This window comes from Camponotus floridanus, unplaced genomic scaffold (genome assembly GCF_003227725.1).
Source record: "Camponotus floridanus strain SB8 unplaced genomic scaffold, Cflo_v7.5 scaffold3, whole genome shotgun sequence".
NCBI lineage: Eukaryota > Metazoa > Arthropoda > Insecta > Hymenoptera > Formicidae > Camponotus > Camponotus floridanus.
The window spans coordinates 5,602,834-5,629,133 of record NW_020229436.1 but is presented as its reverse complement, the minus strand read 5'-3'; the positions used below and the strand labels follow the sequence as shown (position 1 = coordinate 5,629,133).

General features: G+C 30.2%; 1 protein-coding gene across 4 annotated transcripts in view; it reads right to left on the bottom strand.

Annotated features, from left to right (window-relative positions):
- LOC105250327 overlaps window positions 1–26,300 on the bottom strand; it is a 224,586-nt gene that overhangs the window by 126,692 nt on the left and 71,594 nt on the right. For 2 of the 4 annotated variants that reach the window (XM_025409981.1, XM_025409983.1), the window contains exon 4: window positions 7,607–7,698. The gene's annotated coding sequence lies outside the window, so the exon portion shown is untranslated. Of the gene's footprint in view, window positions 1–7,606; window positions 7,699–25,999; window positions 26,176–26,300 lie in introns of those variants that run through there. The other 2 variants (XM_011256349.3, XM_025409982.1) reach the window with 2 other exon arrangements.

Here is a 26,300-nt window from a genome sequence, read left to right as displayed (position 1 = left end):
TTATTAGCAGAGAGATAATTGAGTTTGTAAAGAAGGAAACGCGGGAGAAAAATCAGCACAATCTTTGTGTGCAGAAGGTCCGTTCTGAATTTATAATCTACAATTGAACGCGATAAACGTAGAGCGTATAATAAGTATAATGGATAGAATAACAGAATGATTAGGTAATAATAATAACAATGTCGGGTAACATCCTGGAACGTCGGAATTTCGCATGGAGTTTTAATTCAACGATTAGTATCTCATTATCTAAAGACTCACAAATCGCTAAACATCGGTAAACACCGTGGCATTTAATTAAATGCACCTTTCACGTTATTAAACCCGTGTTTATCTTTCCAACACGCAGCGAGAGCCACGTTAAAAAGCTGCACTTTCAAGTACACATTTCAAAGAAACTTTCGACTAATGGGACTCGACTATTTAAAATCCAATTTAATTAAAATCTTTTTGACGTTTTTCATAAGCTTCCAGCACCGCATATGTTGTATTCAACGTGAAATTATGTCATATGCGTCGATCGCGAAACCATAATAATCGATTCAACAAGGACACTCGCGGGTGTCTCTTCTTCGTTCTTTCTTCTGGCTGGCTGCCGTTGATTGAATATTTATTTGCTCATGAACAATATGTGCTTCTCATTCGCACGTACACATCGATACACTAAGCCACGAATTGCCTTGACGATTGCCTAACATCGCTCTTGGTGTAAACACGTTATACTTATATACATTGCTATAGACACGTGTATGACCCTAAACAATCAAAGACAATCCAAAAATAAATCGATCCGGACAAACCACGGCCAAATTTTGCGTACAAGCGTTTTATAACGAGCAATATTAAAAATTAAATAAAATAAATAATTCTAAAATTAAATAATTAAATTAAATAATTTAAATTAAATTAAATTAATTAAATAATTGTAAAATTATGCTAAAAATTTTGCATACATATGCATATGCGCTAATTTAGTTTCATAGTATCTTTATGACTTTATAAATGGAAAATATGTACTATAAATCATATCCTTTTTTCTAGTAAAAACTAATTTGTGATAATATTGAGTACTAAACGTACAATTATTATTGCTGCGTTATTGGAATAGTTTTTTATGATGCTACAAAAAACGTAATCTAAGGTTTTACGTCCTATAATATCTGCTTTTAATACGAATATAACTGTTCGAGATACATACACACACACACTGAGGGAAAAATTTTTTCAAATCAAATAAATTTGTTTTCTTGAAACTTTTACTTTAAATGGAAGGAATGTTTGTTTCATTTAAGCAAAATCATTTAATTTTAATTAAATATGCATGTTATATTAAGTACATTATTTTCATTTATATATTTTTTATATTTAAATATTATTTTCGTAAAATGTATACTATAATTTATTAAATTAAATATATTATTTTTTAAAATTAAAAAATTTGAAATTTTTGGAAATAAAAAATGCATTTTAATAAATATTTTGTAAAATAAAAATAAAAATATTTAATTAAAAATTATATTTTTTTAGGCATATATATTTTTTTAAACATATGTAAATAAATACTTAACTTCAGCGAACAGACGTTTTGAATACAAGTAAATATACGTGATTAGTACTCACCGAATAAATAGCTTTCTTGAGTTAACTAAAATTTTTTTATTTCAAAATGATTTTTTCCTCTGTGTACATTTTTTTCTAAATTTATTAGTGAACGATCTAAAGAGAATGTTTTGAAAAAATGGAAAATTCATGAAAATCCCTTAGATTTATATATTAAACATGAAAATTGAAAATTGTTGTCGATACCATCGCTTGTTTCCCATTTCGATTCCAGAAATCAATTCTACAACGGAGCAATATAGTAAATAACAAGCAGAGTATAAAATCTCAGTCTCCGGAAGATTGCGATTGTCCAATTTACTTGCATCAATCGGATAAAATGAATATAGCTGCCGATAAAGCGACCGATATATCTGCGATATAATATACGAAGCTTCAGGTATTATATCTTAGAACGAAACCGCGGAGCCAAATGGACGAAGCCTCAGGAAAGGAAACCGTCACATCAAATTCTCTCAGAAGATCTGTGTGTCGCTTGTGCGTGCATCAGTGTGTGTGTGTGTGTGTGTGTGTGTGTGTGTGTGTGTGTGTGTGTGTGTGTGTGTGTGTGTGTGTGTGTGTGTGTGTGTGTGTGTGTATGATCGAGGCAAGCAAATGCAAAGCAGAAAGTTCAGAGCAAACCAAGTTTGAGAGAGTATTCGAAAAGATGCAAAATAGTTTCCTCTCCTCTATTGGCGCTCGATTATCTTGAAAAAAAAGTCTTAAGTTCTTATCTCAAGAGAGAAAAAAAAGAAAAAAAATCTTACAGGCTGTTGCATCATACATAAACTATGTGACGAATTTTCATGACACTAGGAAAGTGGTTTCTTCGTAAAATTATTGCGTGAATATTTTAAAGCGAATCCACTTTAGTGAAAATTTTAACGTCAAGCTTGATTAAAGATACTTTGCGTTACAGATTAAAAAACGTAGTAGACGCTAATTTAAACAAAAATATCGTTGATTAAAAAAAACTGGTATCGCTCAATATTTCAAATATTAATCTTCCCTTTTAAGCCTCTAATGAAATATCTAATGAAATAATTAATGAAATGTTGAGTGAGGTATCTAATGAAATGTTTAAAAACTAATTAAACCTGTGATTTAAAAATTTAATTAAATTCAAGATAGAGTCATATCTGTAGCTCTTTAAATTGGAAATAAAAAAGGAAGGAAAAAACTAAATTTAAGTTTTCGAGGGAAAATCCATCGAAAGATAGGCTTTTGCGTAACATTTTCATTTTTTTATCAATTTATCAAAAGATATTGAATTATATTGAATATGTTTTATACAAACTTGTAATATATTTTATATAAACATAATAAACATATAATTCACAACTTGACTTATCAGCAGATTGTCGACTACTCACATTATATAAAAGCAAAATGAAGAAAGAATTTATTTAAAAATTTCCTGAGTCTCGATAAAATTGTATGAAAATTCCCAAAGTCTTATAATTTTCAAAAATTCCTAATTCTAGAAAATTCTTAATTTTGAAAAAAATTCTTAATTTTCAAAAATTCTTAATTTTAGAAAATTTTTAATATTAAAGAAATTTTAATTTTTAAAAGTTCTTAATACTAAAAAAAATTCTTAATTATTTTTTTCAATATTTCAAATATTAATCCTCCCTTTTAATCCTCTAATAAAATATCTAATGAAATAACTAATAAAATGTTGAGTGAGGTATCTAATGAAATGTTTAAAAACTAATTAAACCTAATTTAAAAATTTAATTAAATTCAAGATAGAGTCATATCTGTGGCTCTTTAAATTGAAAATAAAAAAAGGAAGGAAAAAACTAAATTTAAGTTTTCGAGGGAAAATCCATCGAAAGATAAAGGCTTTTGCTAACGTTAAAAAATTATTGTACTCGTACGCTATTATGGTAATATGAGAATAAATTGCGAAAGTTGGTTCAATTTCTAACAGAGCAGTATAATGAATAATAGAAGGTAACGTGGCACTAAAGTGGGACGTTGTTGCGAATGTAACAAAAGGACGCCAATAATGAATCGGTGGATTGTCAGTAAAGGATCTCCCGGAAGCTTCTCTCTCTCTTTCGAACGTGCTTAATGAGGATTGAATTCATTACCTGACAGCGGCTAGTATCAATTAATGAAAGAAAAGCTCCGCAGGCCATTTTTTTGCAGGCAGACTGACGACTCGAGAAAATGATCTCTCGCTTTGTTTCAGTAGACAGTCATAATTGAAGGCGGAAAATTTCAAACGCGCCTGTATCAGAAAACTGTTTTTTTTCCATTAACATTGGAAAAACGCTTGTCTCCGAGCTTTTAATTGTTTGCGAGCATCGTTGATACAAAATGCCACACGTTTATGACGTATAACCATGCATATTCTTGAGTAATTCTACGTGTCCACGAAATTCGGGAAAGCGATGATATTCCCTCGGTAGCAATAAATTCGGCAACGATATCCTGCATAAATATTGCAACTGCTCTGGAGGGACACTTAGACTTACTTACTTAACGATAAATGCATTCCATTGAAAATGCAAGATATGACGGAATTCTGACGAAACAAAGCGAATATCGGAAAGCGTAGACCTTTGAGTCATCGGGTGATAAAAGCAAGGAGGGAAAAAAATTTTTTTAAAGTAAAGGGAAAATCTACAAAAAAGATTATCATAAGATTAATTAAGATTAATTCGCTAAAAGTCCTTATTTTATTCAACATTTGATAATCATTGATAAACATTTGATAATCATTGATATTTTTGTTTCATAGAAAAAAATGGATTTCAAATCAGCCAAAAAAATTTTTGCACAGTACAAGAATAATTTCGAGACAACATGTGTATAGAATACACATTTTTTTATGCAAATTTATATATAATTTAAAATTAATACACAACAAATTAAAAAGTTACGAAATATAGCAAAATATTTTCTTATGTTTTTAATTTGTTATGAACAATAGTTACGCAAAATTGCAGCTATTTTAAAAAACTAAAAGATAAAAAACTAAAACTAAAACTAAAACTAAAACTAAAACATAAAAAACTAAAACTAAAAAAGATAATAATGAAAATAAACGCACAAAATTGCAAAATTTGAAAAAAAAAGTAGAACTTTATATCTTTAGTCAGTTATTTCTGTTATATAATGTAAGTTATATATTATGGATTGTATAGATATAAATATATTATTACAATTAATGTGTAAAATAATAATAAGTAATTATAATTTTCAAAATAATAATTTATTCTGATGTTAAATTAAATTCTACTTGAAATATTTAGTTAATTTTACGAATGAAAAATATTTTAAATGTTTTAAATATATATTTCACTAAAAATTTCAAATGATCAAAGTAATTATTTGTCTCATTATATAGGCAATAAAATATTTTATCTGATATTATTTCTGCAAATTTGTGTTCTCATTCTATTTTTCATGATTTGCGATTTTCTGTTTTTATTATTTATGATTTCTATTAAATTAGACTTTTATTTAAATTTATATTAAATAAATAAATAAAATAAACAATAACTTAATAAATTACTTTTAAAATAAATGTAAACTTGTGTTCTGACTTTTTATCTCTAGTTATTTTTCGTACTGTAATATTTGAAAACATAACAAATACATAATGCAAGTGTCTGAAAATATCTCTCTCAAGTATTACATATTTTTAAAAGAAATTTCTGACATTTTTTTTAAATTCTCCTTTGAATAATTTTAATTATTGCACTTTAAATAAATATTTCTTATAAATTTGTACTAATCATCCATATAAAAAAATGGATTTTTAAATATTTTATTAAAAACTATTTAAATAGTTATTTTCAATAGTACATTTTTTTTAAAATACTCTTACTTTAAATTACTCTTTAAAATACTCTTTAAATTACTCTTTAAAATACTCTTACTTTAAATTACTAGAAAAATGTCTAACCTAACCAAATTGAAAAAGTATATACATATATTTATCATAAAGTGATAATGAGTAGCTTATGACACTTTTAGGACATTAGATAAACCGCATTACTCAGAATTCGTGTTGATAAGAAATAATAGTATTCCTTTTTAGTCCTTTTCTATTTCGATATCTTTAACAATAAAATTCAGCGCTCTGTTTAATTCGTTCTTTATGTTCTACTTATACTGATTATTATAAAAACTATAATTTTTGGATATAGTATTATTTTTAGTCCAAAAGACAAATATAATTTATAATTACTTACATTATATAATATTTATATATAAATTTATAAATAAATTAAATTTACATGTAAATATTAAATAATAATAATGTAAATAATTATAAATTATATTTACTTTCTATTTTTAATTTATACATAAATTATTATAAATGTTTATAATTATTATTATATAATTTACTTATAAATACCATCTCGGATCAATTAAAGATTCTTAATGGAAAAGTCGCAAAATTAATATGAAAAATGGAGATATTATTTTCTATCGAATTTCTCGAGCGAGATACAACATGTACACCCAGTTTAGTTTTACTCAGCAAAAATTAAAAGAGTTATTCGATATTATTGAAACCTCGGAACATATTTCAAATTACATTTATCGCGCTGCGAGAAAATAAATCTACGAGCAGAGATTGGCTGGATAGACTTCTCTCATTCTGCAAAAGTCTATTGTGCTTCAATTTATCCGCGTTCAAGGCCGATCTTCTCCGCGCATCGCCATCGATCACGACGACGCAATGCAATTATCGTGTCGTCGCATTTTTCGCGTCCTTCCAACCAACAGCCCGACAAGGATCCCCGTCGTCCTTTGACGTACGAGGGTGTACGAAGCATTTTCCGCCGGGTGGAAACTATTTTTAGATCACCGGAGAGCTCTCCATTTGGCTCGACAGCACTTCCAACGCGGAGAGAGGAAGCTAAGGGAAGCGGTAAGTAACTGGAATGTACGCGGCCATCCCGTATAAATCCCGCGAGTGCAATCCTGTAGCGGTAGTCCATTATAGGGTGGAACAAATCCCGGGATAACTAGGGTTGCACAAGACCCAAGACAATATTCGTAAAAATATTGTATTGAAAATTTGGAAAAATTTAAATCTTGTCTTAGTCTTGAGTGAATATTGGTAACAAAAATCTCGTCTTGTATTGTCTTGTCTCGATTTTATTAACAATTTTTTATCTAATGTTAAAAATTATTTAAATAATATTTAATATAATTTTTGTAATATAATTTGAAATAATTATTACTACTGTATTATATTTTAATTATAATTATTACTATGTAATCGATATAAATGTCATCTATTTACTTAAAAAAACATTTACTGTTTCATGGAAAACAGAAATTAATAACTATTTACAGGCTCCAAGGGAATGTGCAGATATAAATATTTTGGAGTGGTAAAAAAATCAGGTTTATATTTATCTCACATTGTCAAAAATGGCTCGAGACATTTTAAGTTCAACTGCCTCGTCCGTGCCAGAAAGACTTTTCTCAATAGGAACTCTGACTATGTTAAAAAATAAAACCAGATTACGAAGTAAATCTTTAAAAGCACCAATGTGCATCAATTCCTGGGTGAAATGCTCTTTAATGTCTAAAATTTGCGAGTTTGATTTCTAATTTATAAAAATGTTATATTGTATTAATATTAAATGTTTTTAAATTTATTAATATAAATGTTTTTATTGAATAAAATTTTTTTAAATTCGTATATAGTGATTTTTTTCATTTACAAATATAAATATTTTAGTTTTTTTGAGAATCAATAATCTTGACAGTCTTGGTATTGTCTTGATAACTAATTAAAAATCTTGTCTTGAATTTTAAGACAAGATCAAGACAAGATTTTTAATTAGTTATCAAGACAATACCAAGACTAAGACTATCAAGATTAGTCTTGTCAAGATTATTGATTCTCAAAAAAACTAAAATATTTATATTTGTGAATGAAAAAAATGCGTGTAATTTTTAAATATAGAATTTTTAAATAGAAGATCTAGGGAAGAGTTGATAACGTTAAATGTGATGAAAAACTTACCTTACGTTTATTTCCGCCTTTTATTTTTGCGGTTTCTCACGCGTCTCTCCTTCGAAAACTTCGTTTTCCCGACTTTTCAATGATGTAGTGATCTAGAACAGAGGCCAATAACAGATAAAAGATTAGATTAGATTAGATTAAAAGCGGCAGGAACATGTTATATATCGCAATCTTTACATATGTATAGTAGTTGAATAGAAAGATGTGTCTCGCGTACACAAGTTTCGATAACGCGAAGCTGTAGTCGAGTGGATTTGTGATTTATCAGTTAAATCTCAAATCTGATTTTTCTGCAGCGAGTTTTTCTATCTAAATACACAATAAATATATAAAAATGCGATGCAGCAAAAAAGGATTTTCAAATCATTATAAATAAAATATCAAAATCTCTGTATATTTTAAATAAATAGTTTATATATAACTATAGATTACGACTTTGATATCTTCTGAAAGATAAAGATAAATAAGCGAACAGAGAGATATTTTAGAGTGAACAAGATTTCAAGAGAGAACATTGTCTCTATATAAAATATTTAATACTTTAAAAAAAAACAGCAACTTTTATATTTTTTATTAGAACTTTTTAATGGGTCGAAATATGATCATCTAAAAATATGCATTAAAAAGTTTGATTTATTTAGATACTTTTTTATTTTTTTTATATTTTTCATAAAATCTGTAGTTTTTGAGAAAAAAAAAATAAAATATACTATCGTGCACAATACGATGCTAAATAGGATATGTTTCGAATTACGAGAAGTTAAATTTTAAAATAAAAATAAAATTAGAGTAAATATTGGGAAAATTGGAATAAAAACAAAATTATAATAAAAACCTAAAAAATAAAAACCTAATTTTTACCCCGATTTTTGGAGGAGTGTAATTCCACAGAGTGAAATGGGAGTAGGAGTATATGTTTATATGAAAACCTCCCCTTAATTTTCGACAAAGAATCATCTCCTAAAATTTTTCGCATTTATTAAGAAATACCCTGCATCCGTAAAATGGGATTTTAAAAATAGCATTACTTAACATAAAAGTATTTTAAAAACACAACATAACTTAACATGAAAGTTGAATAAAAGGACAAGATTAAAAAAACACAGATAAGAGATTAAGATTAAAAATACAAATAAAAAACACAGAGAAATGTATATTAAAGTGACATTTTAAGATCACAAAGTATGATGATTAATTAATGTCTCTCTCTTAAATATCTCGATAACTGGGATTCTTTTTTTTCCTTAGCAACGGTTTTGAAGGAATTTTGGGAAAATTTCATCGACACAGAGGCCGGCTTTAAAATGCGACACGCAAGAGAACTAATGCGCGCAGATTTGTAGAACGTCGTCACGTAGTCTTCCGCATTCAAGTGCGCGGCGAAACAAGTTAATTAAGGGGACCACCCGCGGTAGCATCCTCGTTCCCTATCCTCAACGAGATTGGAAACGTGCCAAGTCCGGCACTTTCTCTCTTTCTCGAGGGTCGATTTGCCACTTCGCCCATATCGCCCGCAAGTGATTCAACGTCGAATCGACGGCTCCTGTTCTCGCAGCGATTTTCCCTTCTCTTTTTATCCTAGAGAAGTCACAAATAACATCTTCGTCTGATCACAGTTGATTAATTCATAAGATAAATGGAGAGAAAACGACCCGACATTTTATTAGATATCTTGGAATGAGAAAAACAGAGAGGGAAGATGTTTTACATAATTGTAAGAGAAACAAAACCCCAGCATCTCTGAAATTTCTTTTCCATCAGAATGTCTAGCAGACTCGGAAAAAAAAAATTCCCTGACTTCTTCACATTTTCCAGAGCCAAGAATTATTTTTTCTTGACCGACTTTTTAGTATTACTTGTTTCAAAATGCATACATCACTGCATTATAAGTCTATTAAATAATTGTCAATTCAATCAAAAGTCTGAATTTTTATCGAGAAACAAGTAGATTTTAAATAAGGCCCATTACTCAATATTAAAAGAAGTCTATTTTATTTGCTGGTAAAGTGAAAATATAAATTAAATATTATATAAATTAAATATAAATTAAATATAAATTAAATATAAATTAAATAGATAAATCGATTTTTAACAAAAACAGAAAATATGAGCAAAGATGAAGTTTAAAAAAAATGTTAAATGATATGAAAAAAAATCTAGAAAAATTGTAAGAAATATAAAATCCCTGACTTTTCTCTGACATTTTCAGAGTGAACTTATCCCCTGATAAATCACCTTTTTTCCAGATTTTCCTGACTAGGTACATCTCCACCTCTATTTCTATCTTTCATGTGCGATTTGAAGCTTGGTTTGAACTTTATGTGAGATATAGTCTTCCTCGCGTTAACTTCGTCTAAATTGTCCAATTACATAACGGGAGAATCCCGGTGAAGCAATGCAATGGCATCTCGATTTAGCATGATAGAACTCGATGCCATATTTTACGAGCTCGTAAAGCGAACGATTAAGACCGTGGGTCATCATCGATGCGCTACCGCGTCCCGTCGTAAAATTGCTGCCGGATTAAACACCATTTCACGGAGCCTGCCACGTCACGTTGTTATGTAACTCGAATGATGCCGGAAGTCTCACTTCTCTGAAGAATTTTCGAAACTTTAGGAGGGATTCGGTCTCCCTGTCGACATCAAAATTCTCTCGAAAATTGGAACCAACGATGACGAAACTCGAAGCGACGACTGCGAAACTCGGCTCTCATTATAATGCCTGGGCTAGATTAGCGCGGCAAAGTTCATTAAGTTTGCGGGCCGTGTGGGATCTGGGATGATAAATATTTATGTAGCACCGAAGGGGAAATGTGGGTTATGTTTGCATATCGCGCTCGCGGAAAGGACACTGCGAGCCGTCCCGTCGCGAATGCTATGGATCGAGAACGACGGGGGATACCCGCGATAAGGGAGTCCACTTCCTTCAAGAATTACGCATTTAGTTCGCCGCTTTTATCGCTCGCTCTCAGCCATTGACTCGCGTTAACCTACGTCACAAATGTCACGTTTGCCCTGTACACACGATTAGGATTGCACAAGACCCAAGACAAGACAATATTCATCAAAATATTGTATTGAAAATTTTGAAAAATTTAAATGTTGTCTTGGTCTCAAGTGAATATTAATAGCAAGAATCTCGTCTTGTATTGTCTTGTCTCGATTTTATTAACCATTTTTTATCTAATATTAAAAAATTATTTAAATAATATTTAATATAATTTTTGTAATATAATTTGAAATAATTATTACGATTGTATTATATTTTAATTCTAATTATTACTATGTAATCGATATAAATGCCGTCTATTTACATAAAAAAACATTTACTGTTTCATGGAAGACAGAAATTAATAACTATTTACAGGCTCCAAGGAAATGTGCAGATATAAATATTTTGGAGTGGTAAAAAAATCAGGTTCATATTTATCCCACATTGTCAAAAATGACTCGAGACATTTTAAGTTCAATTGCCTCGTCCGTGCCAGTAGAAAGACTTTTCTCAATAGGAACTCTGACTATGTCAAAAAATAGAACCAGATTACAAAGTAAATCTTTAAAAGCACTAATGTGCAATCAATTCCTGGGTGAAATGCTCTTTAATGTCTAAAATTTGCGAGTTTGATTTCTATTTTATAAAAATGTTATATTGTATTAATATTAAATGTTTTTAAATTTATTAATATAAATGTTTTTATTGAATTACAATTAGTTATAAGGGCTTATAGAGCAAGAAAACAGGTATATTACAGAAGTTTAATTATATCAAGATGTACATCAAAATAAGTCTATGTCGACGGTGACATTACAATAATACCGAAACGAGCAAAACATAAGTACGTTATTAAAGGCGAACGTTTCGATCGATTTTTCGATCCTCTTCAGCGCAATAATATAATGATAAATAAGACGAGTGAAAATTAACAGAATAATGAATTAAAATTGTGGTCTAATGAAACGCATTAAATGTGGTTGTCTGATAATGGCGCAATAAAATAATCGTCAATAAATAAGAATGAGAGCTGACAAAATTACAAGTTAAAAATTATGGTCTAATATACGCATTAATAAAAACAAAATGAAATCGGAAAAACTTTGTTATACTTAATTGCAGAGACATTGTTTTTATTGAGTAAAATTTTTTTAAATTCGTATATAGTGATTTTTTTTCATTTAGAAATATAAATATTTTAGTTTTTTTGAGAACCAATAATCTTGACACGACTAATAATCTTGACAGTCTTAGTCTTGATATTGTCTTGATCTTGTCTTGAACTAATTAAAAATCTTGTCTTGATCTTGTCTTGAAATTCAAGACAAGACAAGACAATATCAAGACTAATCTTGGTATCTCGTGCAACCCTACACACGATTATTAATCAATTGCGGAAACGATATTCTCTCCTTTCTTTTGCGTAAATATCTTTCCACCGAAAACTCCTTTTTCCTAAAAGAATTATTATTTTATTATTATTATTTATTATTATTTCATTATTATTATTTATTATTTATTATTTATTATTTATTATTATTATTTTATTATTATTATTTATTATTTCTCCTTTTATTATTTCTCGTTGTGTTTTCGCAGTCAAGATCGACAAGGTAAATCGAGCATCGATTATTAAATTGATGCGAGGTACACAAACTCTAAGAAATGATCGATGACGACATAATTATTAATCATCCCGTGCTTATCTCCGGCGTGTGATATCTCTTGGAAATCGTACGAGGAAGCGAATGTGCAATCGCCGATTGAGATACGAGGAAAAGCTCTCTCGAGGAGGAGAGATATACGATGGAAAAAAGTCTTTCCGTGAAATATACTTTCTTTTCCACCCTCTTTCTCCCCGATACTTATCGACAGCTTCGATTCCGATCGGACGATAAGCTCGTCGAGTCTTCAAAAGAGAGTTTTCCCGGAAGGACACTTATATAAGGCACGTATATAACCGGGATTCGCACGAGAGTAAAGGATCGCGCATCGAGAAATTCCGAGAATTCCGGGAATCCTGGCGTCTCCCTCGTCATTATGCGGGTAGCATCTGTATCCCCGCAGCTCTCGAATCTCGTCTTCGGAATGTCTCCAATATCCTTCGATATCAGGGCAAATTAGAGATACTAGATGGTTACAGTTAAGTGCTATACGCGAAATGTTATATTAATATTTGTGCATAATGTAACGTAAATACCGAGCCTAATTGCATTTCGAGGATTCTATCCGTTTGCCTCGGGCCTGTTGCTCTCCAACTCGCGACATCACGCGAACGAAGACTTACGTAGACATTTTTACTGCAGAAATTAAATTATGTATGGACTCTTACAACAAAAAAAGAAGAGAATAAAGAGGAAAAAAGAGTAATCGTTCCTCGCAAGTTTTTTTGATGACTCTCAATACGATTTTAATTGCAGAACGGCTTCATCAGTTTGAGAAACTTGGAGCTAAAGAAAGAGTAATTTTAATGTAATTTATCATCTAAAATTCTTCATTTAAAAGTCATCTAGATCTGAGATACGTGACGTACTAGAAAAGTTTTATTTTGTTTAAAACTAAATATTGTTATAATTGTAAACCAATTTCTCGTTAAAATTAAAATATTAGTAAGATTTTTAAAATTAAATTATTATTTTATTAATATATATTATATGGGCGCCATGTGTGTATGTATTCGTCAATTTTAATAAAATTCTTTATAACTTTGAAAAATTTCTAATATAAATTTTTAATTTTTCTAATAAAAGTTTTTTTATTTTGTGGTTTGCCATATTAATTTTTCTTTAATTTGCATTTAGACTTGAAAAGTCTTCAAATTTGAATAAAGAATTGAAAAACATTCAATTACCCGTTATTTTTAATGATTTAACTTATGCCATTTCATCACGAAAACTTTTATTAGCTTTAATCTTCACAATAAATTTTTCTCGAGTACTAAACATCTTAACAATATTCTTGATTTTGAATGGACTAAAACTTTTCCACAACATGCCGTGCAACATGGTAAAGTGCGCTAAAATCCTTCTTTACAATTTTAATCCCTAAATTATGATGTAATAACGCATTTCTGAAACATTAACAGTCGTATTAAGTGCAAAAATTACAAGAAATAATTATTTAAAAGAAACGAAAATATGAAATTATTTATATTACATAAGAAAATAAATAATTACATAATAATTACTTATTAATATATTATTTATTATTATTTATTACCATTAATATATTATTTATTATTAATAATTATATATTTCCTTGAATTTAAAAAAAGCTAATGTTTAAATTACATCGTATAAATATATAATTTCTGTTATTAATAATTAATATATTATTTATTATTAATAATTATTTATTAATATATTATTTATTATCAATAATTATATATTTTCTTGAATTTAAAAAAAGCTAATGTTTAAATTACATCGTATAAATATATCATTTCTGTTATATTACACGCGTAACACTTCTAGATTCCAGATCTTATCAATTCGATCACAATATCCAGATTTTTCTCCCCCGTTGTCGACGAAACTGACATTCTTTTGCCTCCCCTCCTCCCCCTCTCGCCTCCCCCCCTCGCCGCGCGTCTTCGCTCGTCGTATTCGGCAAATGAATGACTTACTTACTCGCGTACGATCGTTTATTCATGCGCCGCTCATAAATGAATCATCGGGCACATTCACTCGCGCTCCTCCAGCAAACGAGTCTACAGTTCAACGACAATTACGCTCGCTTTCCGCTCACCTTGACGACCCGAGGGCCCCCCCAAGGACGTCTTGGACATCTCTCTCGCGTTCCTTCTCGCCGCTTCATGTTACGCTCGCATTTCATTTCCTTTTTACGAATCCATTATTTCGAATTATTTAGCAAGAAAGCGCCCTGAATTTTTTGCAATTTTTCACGCTTCCACTTTTCGACAGACGCTTCGAAACTTTTGCACTGGATTTTGAAATGTTTTGAGGTATCTAAGGTATGTATTGTTGATAATGCACGCTATAAATATTGATTAAATTTTCATATCGATCACGAGCGTTTTTACATCTCAAGATGTTTATTATACTTCTGTGAAAAATATCGAGAAAAGTCCACATTTCAAATGTAATTTTATTAGAATTTTTGAATTGAAATATATCCAACATTAAAAATTACAAAGTAGCAATGAAAAAATTAATAATTGAATTTTTAATTCTTAATTGAATTAATAATTGAATTTTTAATTTTTAATTGAATTTATAATTGAATTAATAAATGAATTAATATTTGAACTTTTGTTGGGAAAACCCACTCCAACTTTGAAACTAACGTTATTAAAGATGCATTTTTAAAAAGTAATATTAATATACGGAGTGTTTTTTTAATAAGTTCGAAAAATTTTAAGAGATGATTCTTTGTCGAAAATTAAGGGATATACTCCTTCCTATGAAGTTACACTCCTCCAAAAATGCAGGCAAAAATTAGATTTTTATTTTTTTCTCAAATTTGGAGCAAGTTAAAGAAATGTAATTAGGTGGATATTTTCTACTAGTGAAAAGATTATTTATTAATATTTTTTTCATTCTCCCGTATTATTATATAAGAAGATGAAACTAGCAACCCGTATTCAATTTTTATTACAACTTTTTAATGAAAAATCCCCTCAATTTTCGTCCAAGAATCATCTCCTAAAATTGTTCGCACTTAAAAAACACTCTATATATAAAGTAACATATAACATATATTTTTTGTTATATCTGTCTTTTTTATACAAGATTTATATAAGACTCATCGAGTTAATACAGCAGAGAATCCAATCAACTGCGTTACATAAATATTCTCTGGCTTAGCTCGTAATTATTGAAAATCAACACTTGATTAAAAGTGTCTGAATATATACATGTATAAGACATTTTAATATAAACAAAAAGTTTTTCTCCTCTACTAGTTGCTCGGCTCTTTCAAAGAGACTGAAGTTTCTAACCAATATATATATATACTTGTGTAAATGCACAAGTATACAGGGTGAGTTTTAATGCTTGTGTCAGTCTTTTTATAATGCAGGAGATTACCGACTGCATAATAAATTGATCGGTACATAAATATCAATTATTTGGATCGATCTTATCTAAAGTCCGAATATAATGTGTACAATTAAAGCAAATTAAAAGCTGAAATTATGTAGTATGGATTTATTATTATTATTATTATTATTAAAGCTACATATTTATTATTATTATTATTACTATTATACATATTATATTCGGGCCTTCGATACAGTCGATTGAAATAATTGATATTTATGTACCGATCATTTTTTTATGCAATCGGTAATCTTCCGCATGATAAAAAGATTGACAGAACCATTAAAACTCACCCTGTATATATATTGGTTAGAAACTTTAGTCTCTTTGAAAGAGCCGAGCAACCAGTAAGATAGTAAAGGAGAAAATGACAACAGAGAGCGAAAGAGCTCGCGAGCTGAGGGGAAAATAACACGAGGCGAGAAAGGTAGAAGGGAAAGGAGGGCATCAAATATTTACGCTTTCCTGGTCGGTACTTCGTCGTCGTCGTTTCCAAAAGGAGCCTCGGAGAAGAATCGACCGAAGACAAACTCTTTACATTACTGACAAGTATCGCGCGGGCGAAACTTTAATAAAGTATTCAGCAGAGCGGCGATAGAGCGGGTAATAAATCCGTGGCTCAGTTATTATTTATGCCTCCTCTTGTCACATTACAGGGTGATAGGAAGGTAATGGAATATAAAATGCGTCTGGTTCTCGTACGTATGTGAAAAAGATTCTCAAACGGAATCTTTGAAAGAGCGAACTAATGCGACTCCTCCACCAAAGACCTCGCTGATAATTCAATAACGTAATTTTCCAGATAATGAAATCATGATAAGGTCATTCAGTGGTTAAAAATCACTGTTATCACGTAGCTTATAATCCATTGATTAATTTCAACTACAGCGCGTCACATTTTATACGATAATTTTGCAACAACAATTAATCATCGGAAAATCCTCGCAATAATTTACGATATAATTTCTATTATTTTCTTTTACTTTTCTATTATTTTTTTTTATTATTTTTTTCTATTATTTTTTTCTATTATTTTTTCAATTAATATATTTCGATTCGATTTATATCTTCGAGCTGCCTCTCTTTATTTCACTGCGTCTCGCCTTATTTATTCTCGATATTATTCGACTCGAGGGACCAATTTGCGGCTTCCTGTCAAAATCGTCACCGAATTCGCGACGAAAACACGGGAGAATATTTTCGTAATCAATTCGCAAATCATAAACGAGGAAAAGACGCCATCCGAAATATGTAGATCGATTATCTGCCGCTTTATAAAGGAAAAAAAGGGGAATTATACGTTTCTTGAGGCAAACAGCTGCACCTATTCGCACGTGAATATCGACACGATGTCGGCAAATAATGATGTTAACAATGACAGGGGAGGGTGCTGCTCAAGGGGACAGTGATAAATTGAAGGCGCCTCCCTTCGCCATAAAAACCAGAAGGAAAAATCACGAGGGTGAGTCATTCCCGTCCGGGACTCATTCGATTGAAAATATATATTTTGCGAGGCGACAACGAAAGATGTATATCGATTAACACTGACAAATATTACAACGCCGGAGAGATCAGCGATCTTTATTTCAAATTCATGAGAACGCGTCTTTATATTTCTCGCTAATAAATATTAAAAAATGCCGAGTCGCAAGAGTTTCTACATCGGAATTTCAAATGAAAAGCACACAATAGCATTATCAATATTCTAAAAGTTTCAGTTCCTCGCGAGACAAACGTTCTTCTCTTCAAAGTAAACTTCTTGATCGTCTTTCGACAATCGAAATATGTCGTTAAAGCGACATGATTTTGGTACAAGAATATGCTTTAGTTATCGCAATTTTGCAAAATTCCAATGCAAATGTCAGTATAAAAGATACAAGCTTCGAGATATCGGATTGAAAACATGTTTTCCGATTTTTGATCCGTTCGACTTTTAAACTCTTCGCATTCGGTCGAGATGAGATTACGAGAGACGGCTTTTCTCATCCCGAGAAAAACGTAGAAAATCAGATGTACAGGGTATCCCATTTTAAAAGTTCCACCCTTATAACTTTTTTAATTTTGATTGCAGAAAAAAATGTTTCAGACAAAAATTGTATAGCTTGAAGAGGGACATAAGATGGTGTCATTAGTTTGACATTGAAGAGTCACATCCAACTTTTTAAACGGGACACCCTATATACTTTTGTATATTCTTATAGTTCATCTCGAGAGCTTTCCAAAACACTATAATTAAGTTTCATTAAATACTTTCCGAGTTATGAGGCTTGAAATCATTTCTCAATTTTATAGAAACCATAAAATATCTAGTAAAATATTCATTTTTCGATTATCCTACCTCAATACTTTTATGTACAAAATAATGAGAGGAATCAATTGATGTAAAGAAAAACACATAATTGTTTCGAAGAAAAAATATGTAATTTGCAATTAACAATTCCATATTTTTTCTTCAAAACAATTATGTGTTTTCTTTACACCAATTGATTCCTCTCATTATTTTGTACATAAAAGTATCATGGTAGGATAATCGAAAAATGAATATTTTACTAGATATTTTACGGTTTATGTAAAATTAAAAACTATTTCAAACCTCGTAACTGGGAAAGTACTCAATAAAAAAATACTTTATTAGTGTTTTGGAAAGCTCTTGAGACATGCTACAAGAATATGTAAAAGTATGTAGGGAGTCCTGTTTAAAAATTTGGAGGTGATGTTCACGTGACTTTCAGGTGACGTTTCAATGTCAAACTAATGACACCATCTTACGTCCCCCTTCACACGTCCCCCTTACATCCCCCTTCAAGCCATACAACTTTTGTCTGAAACATTTTTGTCTACAATCAAAATTAAAAAAGTTATGAGGAAACTTTTAAAACGGGACACCTTGTATACCCCTTCAAGATTGCATAATACTCTCTGCTTTTCCGAACGCGAGCTGTCGCAAAAATGAAAAATGTTGACGTAAAAGCGGCGCGCATCGAACGCATCAAACATTCCGGTTGAATAAAAGGACACGCGCGCTTCTCGAGAGGAATCTGTTGAAGGAAAACACGATGTAACGCTTCTCCCCGGGAGAGACACCCTCGGAAAGCGCGGATCGTAAAAATATCTTAGCGAAAGTGATCTGACAAAGCAACTTCGACTTGTTGATGATGAATTCTCTCACAAAGGCTCGATTATCGTCGACGCACGAGAAGCAACGTTGAAGCTAATCGATCGCAACGTGAACGAGGCGCTCTGTCTCTGGCGAATTGCGTCGCATCGTGTATTATAACGTATCGATCACGATCTGCATCGGGCAGCGAGGTAATTATTGTCGACCTTCGTAGCAAAACGCCTAACCTATCTCTACCTATGCCATCGTGCATATATGTATGATAACCGGCGATAATCGCGAACGTGTAACGAGACAATTAAGCCCGCAGGAAGCCCGTAAGAGGCGACCACTCGAAATTTAATTGGCGGCATCGCGATATCCGTGCTCCCGTTTTCAAGTTAAATTCAAATCGATTAGCTTAATATCGCGACGCAGATAAACAAGCTGGCGACGAGGCTCGTTACAATGAAAATGCACCGCGAGAGCGACGTCATGTAGACAGAAAGTTACATAATATCCTCTCGATCTCTTCTGATACGAGGCAAAAATTTAATGGAGAGAAGATACACACTGAGGGAAAAATTCTTTTAAATCAAATAAATTTGTTTTCTTGAAACTTTTGCTTTAAATGCAAGGAATTGTTTATTTCATTTAAGCAAAAGCATTTAATTTTAATTAAATATGCATGTTATATTAAGTACTATTAAGTACTATTAAGTATTATTTTCATTTATATATTTTTTATATTTAAATACATTTTCGTAAAATATATACTATAATTTATTAAATTAAATATATTATTTTTTAAAATTAAAAAATTTGAAATTTTTGGAAATAAAAAATGCATTTTAATAAATATTTTGTAAAATAAAAATAAAAATATTTAATTAAAAATTATATTTTTTTAGGCATATATATTTTTTTAAACATATGTAAATAAATACTTAACTTCAGCGAACAGACGTTTTGAATACAAGTAAATATACGTGATTAGTACTCACCGAATAAATAGCTTTCTTGAGTTAACTACAATTTTTTTATTTCAAGATAATTTTTTCCTCAGTGCACAGCAGTCGATTTATTCATTAAATGTTAATAAATATTGATAAATTTCCGCGGAAAATTTTGCGCTCTTAAAAATCGATATTTTACATTTAAATTAGCAAAATTAAAAAAAAAATTGTTAGGTACTGATATTTTTTATAAAACAAATTAGAAAAATTTTACGATTATATACACATATAATTATTATATAAATATTATACAGGGTGTATCTTAAAATGCTCCCACTAAGCAAATAGCGTTATTCCTGATTAAAAACCGAATCGAAAAGTCCTGAACCATTTTTTTTCTGTAATACTTCATAAAGCAGTAATTAATGAGTAAAGTCGCGCCAATAAAAAGACAAACTTCCTCGTTATCAACATATGAAGATTTGGATAAGCAAAAAAATAAACTGTTTTGTGTTAATTTTTAAACAATTTATCTCTTCAGAAATCTTTTTAATACTTAAATCTGATTAATTATTTAATGAATCTTGGAAAAAAAAATGATTTGCTTAGTACTATTTGCTTAGTGGAAGCTTTTTAAGATACACCCTGTATAATTATTATCTAAATATTATATAATTATTACATAAATATTATATAATTATTATACAAATATTAAATATTAAATAATTATTACAAAAATATTATATATTATAAATAATTAATTCATATATATTCCAAAACAATTTTTCTATTATTTGTTTCTTTACAAAAAAGCATTCGTTAACGTAACTTTACTGAATTATTATTTTTTAAATCTTTTTTCCAGCAATTATCATAAAGAATGAAATAATCAATAAATAGTCCCTCTCTCTCTCTCTCTGTTTCTTTTTCGTAACAAAATCTAAATTATTGCTAGAGAAAAATTGAGTTGATATCACGAGGGAGAGGAAACCCTATTATCGACTCGAGCTTTTCCAGGCTGCACGAAGAATTCCGAGGCGCGCAAACGATATTGCAAGACTTAAAGGAGCGCCTGGAGCGAGAGCGACGACGGAAAATTCCTTATCTTCGTGTAAGATGCACGTTTCGTAAAAATCAAAGGTTGCCTTGGCCGCATCGCGAGGAGGAACGGAGGGAGGAGAAGTGGAAAATAATTGGCGGGGTCGCGCGAAGGCGAAGGAAAAACGCGGCGAAGTCGTTGTCGGCGAGAATAGAAGTTGTAACGTTCGCGACGGAAAATCAAATTCCTTTGTACGCCCACCAGGAGAGAAAGGGAGAGGAGGAAAAAAAGGGATCGTTCTTATACTCGCCGGACGATAAAGGACGAGAGAAAAGACGTAACGTCGGCTCTTTTACCGCGGAACCGCGACAAGATGGCCGATATCGTAAACTCGCTATGTGCAGCGTATCGGACAGATAACGCAACATAGCTTTTCTAGATATTTTTTTCTAGTCATATAAAAAAATAGCGAATAATTTTTACAGACATTTGAAACGTTCTTGTTCTCTCCTTTTCTTCCTTTCCTTTTGATAAAAAATTGTTATTTTTTTTATTGACGTTTCCCAGCAAAAACACCAAGTAACATTTATATAACTGCTAATTGTAATTTCCCACTCAACAAAATAACTGTTATGTAGCTGTTACATAACATGTAATATTATATTGGTTATATTGTAGGAAATTAAAATATAATTAACAGTTATATAACTGTTATCTGGTGTTTGCTGACACACTCGAAGGAAAAGAATATACAGTTTCAGACCACCCATTTAGAAACTAGAGAAGTGGTTATTTCAAAAAAGTAAAAACATTTTCTTTATAAATCGGGTGCGCTCTATCGAATGGTGATATTTTCAACATCTGTTACCGGCCGGAAATAAGCGATTCAGACCGGAAGTGCATTTTTTTAAATGGAACCCCCTATTTTTCATTGCATATTCTTGTAGCTTTCCAAAACACTATAATAAATTATTTTTCCATGAAGTACTTTTCGAGTTATGAGGCTTGAAATCATTTCTTAATTTTGCATAAATCATAAAATATCTTGTAAAATATTCATTTTTCGATTATCTTACCTTAATACTTTTATGTACAAAATAATGGGAGGAATCAATTGATGTAAAGAAAACATACAGTTATTTTTAAGAAAAAATATGGAATTGTTAATTGCAAATTACATATTTTTTCTTAGAAACAACTATGTGTTTTCTTTACACCAATTGATTCCTCTCATTATCTTGTACATAAAAGTATTAAGATAAGATAATCAAAAAATGAATATTTTACAAGATATTTTATGATTTATATAAAATTAAGAAATGATTTCAAGCCTCAACTCGAAAAGTACTTGATGGAAAAATAATTTATCATAGTATTTTGGAAAGCTTTCGAGGTAAGCTACAAGAATATGCAATGAAAAATAAGGAGTTCCATTTTAAAAAATGTACTTCCGATCTAAATCATCTATTTCCGACCGGAACCAGAAGTTGAAAATATCACCATTCGACAGAGCGCACTCGATTTATAAAGAAAATGTTTTTACTTTTTTGAAATAATCACTTCTCTAATTTTTAAATGGGTGATATGGATGGTCTGAAACACCCTGTATAAAGAGAAAGAGAGAGGGGGAGAGAGAGAGAGATTTAAATAGACCTGAAGAATTTTTTTCATGCATATTTTGCATAGATTTACGTGGAATATTATTTTCAATAAATATACCGTAAAAATTGGATTAGAAATTTGAAATGGAACATGTACTTAAAGTTTCTCATCGCGCAACACGATTCTCATTAATACTGCACGTGGATCGAACGCGAAGTAATTTGCGCGCGAAACAAAAGTGCTAAAGATAACTCGTTAGCATCTGAGGATGAGGCAAGCAATTAGCTATATCAAACGGGAACTTCGTGTAGTTCGTTCCTATGAATGCCTCGTCTCGCCTACGTGAGGAAGGCAATAAGCTCCGTTTCCATCGCGATATCGATAATTTCATCCCTCGGCGGCTGTTTCAATCTCGAAAGCGACCTGCGGAAGACTACGCCAATCGAAGGGACTCGAGAATCCTCTTTATTAAACTAAATAAAAAATACTTGTGTAAATGTCAGGTACAACGACACGCAGAAAATTTGAAACAAAGATTTATCTTATCCGCACGCGCCTCGTCTCGCTTGGCGAACGTAAAAAGGGAGCATTCCGTTTCAGGGAGGGAAGAAACGCGCGAATATATCGTACATCGTTTTCTCTCTCCTGCTCTTGACGGAAGCGAACATAGGACACACTTTTCGTTTCGAGTTTCCGTTCGAGCCGCGAGATATATTTAGCTACCGTGACATTTTTCCCCAGGGCTGTCGTTTCGTTCTCGTGTATCTTTCATCCGTCTCGTGTTGATTTGCAGCCAAGTGAAATAGAGAGATGTTGCAGAAAATGGAAAAGTTATTTCTCGTTAATATAAACATTTTTTCGTTCCTTACGAGATACAAAATCCGTGGAAAAAAAGGATGCCTGTCTCCGATAAAAGTTACATTACTTTTTTATATAATTAAAATTATATAGAATTTATTTTTAATTATATATAATATTATTAATTAAAAATATATATATATAAATTATATATATAATAAATTATAATAAATTAATAATAAATTATATTATATAATTAAAATTAAATCTCTAACTGTCAAATAAAATGACACGACTTGCTAATGTATAACTATATATAACATATATATATATATATATATATATATATATATATATATAATTAATCGTGGTTTATTCAATATTTTTGTCGATTAAACTATTCATCATGCGTATAAATAAATAAATATATATATATATATATATATATATATATATATATATATATATATACTCGTATATATATATATATCCACATTCAGCTCTCTCTTATAAAAAAAATGTTACAAAAAGTTACATGCTATATTCTCATATTTTATTTCACATAACAAAATCATATTGTTCTCTTTCATTTCGTTCTAGCAAACGGAAAAAATCTGTAATTACGTGAGTATACGAGTATATATATATATATATATATATATATATATATATATATCGTATATATATGTGTGTGTGTGTGGGTGTGTGTGTGTGTTATTTGATTTAAAATGAAATTTTCGAGTCCTATGGACTAAGTAATATATATGTAATATATATCGAGATAATGAATAATCCGTTATTAATTCATTGTTGCCGCATATTATTCATTACGCTGCGCTAATTAATTCTAACAAACAATTCTCTAACACGTCCAACGGTATCAAATATCTCTATTCGACTAGAAACGCAAATTCAGACCGCCTATCAAAATTTAATGGATCATTAGGTAAACGATTATTACATAGATTGAGCGTCAATGATAGTTTCGGATATTTATTTCAGTGAAACGTTTCAGCTAGTCTGCACGCTCGAGATCTCATTTACATTTACGGTTTAACATGTTTACAATTTATTGAATATCATATGTTTATTTATCTACGTTTGGTTAGCAACAATTTGCGAATTTCGAGTACTTTATGCGTTTGATATCGCGAATTAATTCGATTCTTGCCAGAAAAAATATTCACACGAACAAACGCAGAATTTTTTCTGCGATTCGAGTCTTAATTGCATAATCAATAATATTTATCGTTCGCAAATTAAGAATTTAATTAATTTCTACTTTGTTATTTATCACGTAGTATTTTCTGCTATCAATATCTTTTCTATTTTATTCTATATTATTCTTCGAGAGAAAAATACAATGAGAGAGATATCAAGATGTCAAAGGAAAGGATAACAGACACATGTTTTGCTCGCTCGAATTATCACATATTAAATCCGTATCACAGCCTCCGACTAACCCGTATTTATGCAATTTATTCGCTACCATTTCTGCAAAAAAGCTACACGTGTACGCGATGAAAATATCTGCCGTTGTGTGCTTACGACGTGGACTACATTCGCGTTTTTTTTTCTCAACTAGACACAATCAGAAATATTAAAACGTAGAAATGGCAATCACGATGATTAAACAACGTTATGGATTACAACAAAATTTTGAACAACGAAAGAAAAGGCTGTAATAATATAAAATACTTTTTAAAACAGAAAAATTACGCCACGAATTATTATATAATATATATCAATATTTCTAATTATATATATAATATTATATAATATTATATAATATTATATAAAATTATATAATATTATATGAAATAATAATTATATAAAATAATTATTTAAAAATCCAATTAACATCTGCATTTGTATAAAAAAAAAAATACGAAAGTTTCAGAATCTTTCATTATAATTCCAAGAGTCAATATTTTTTCCGATATTCTTATATTTACTATTTTTTTCTAAAATAAAAAAAAATATAATCAAGTATGCAGTTTCGAAAAATTCTCCAGTTCACGGGATTTGTCGACGTAATCATCGAGGTGTCTAAGGATGATATGCAGCAAAAGTCTTGGCGCAAATACGATCCGTCAGAATGAGTTTGAAAGGGCGATATCGAAAATTACAGAAGGAAGAACCGAAAGTTCGAACGCCATCGCTTGTCGTCTCGCGGGAAAACAAATTTCAATTAGCGCTCGTTCATTAAGCGGCTTAAGAATGTATTGGACCGTCTGTCTCAAAAGTTAAAATATCAAAAAATATCAAAAAATTAAAGTTGAACAGAATACGAATTCTAATTGATCAAAAATTTTTTAAAAATCACGAAATCATATTTCAAAATATTCTTTAATATAAATAGGTCTTAATTTCCAAGAAAATGTCGCTACGTTTTATCATTAATATTGCGTCAAATCGATAATCACAGTTATTTTTTAATAATAATTTCAAAACGAGGAAGTAAATCGTTTTAAAATTTTGTGGGAACATTTTTACATGTATGAAGAATATAATATTAGAAAATGAAATTTTCATCATTGTTTTTTTATAGTTTGTGAATAATTTATTACCTGTCTCTTGCACGTTTACATAAGATCCTATGTTAAAATCGCAAAATTCAAAAATTAATAACTTTTAAAGGAGCAAATAAAAAAATTTGAAATAATTCATGACGATTTAGAATGTTATTAAGAATGTTAAATTAAAAATTCACGGCGATCTCATTGATTGTAATATATCTCCAATACATCCTTAATAATATTATTTTATTAAAATAATATTATAAATATTATTTTATAAGCAATTAATTTAAAAAATAACGATTTAACAAAATTTTAAATCACTAACCTTGCTCCGGTGCCCGGTGCTTTTTCGAGGACCTCCTTCTCCTTTTTTTACTCATCTTTTTGATCGCTTTTCTTCTCAACATTCACAAAAACACTTTCGATACAATGATACTGAATAAATGATACGCGTAATAACTAGAATCGCACTTGACTTCACACTTAATCTCACTCACGGCGTAATATATTAATTTAAATTGCGAAAATTATATAATATTATTGAGAAAACACACGATTACGCGAAATTAGTGATCAGTTCAACACCGAAAAAATCCAATTCATATACCATTTCTAACATTATTATT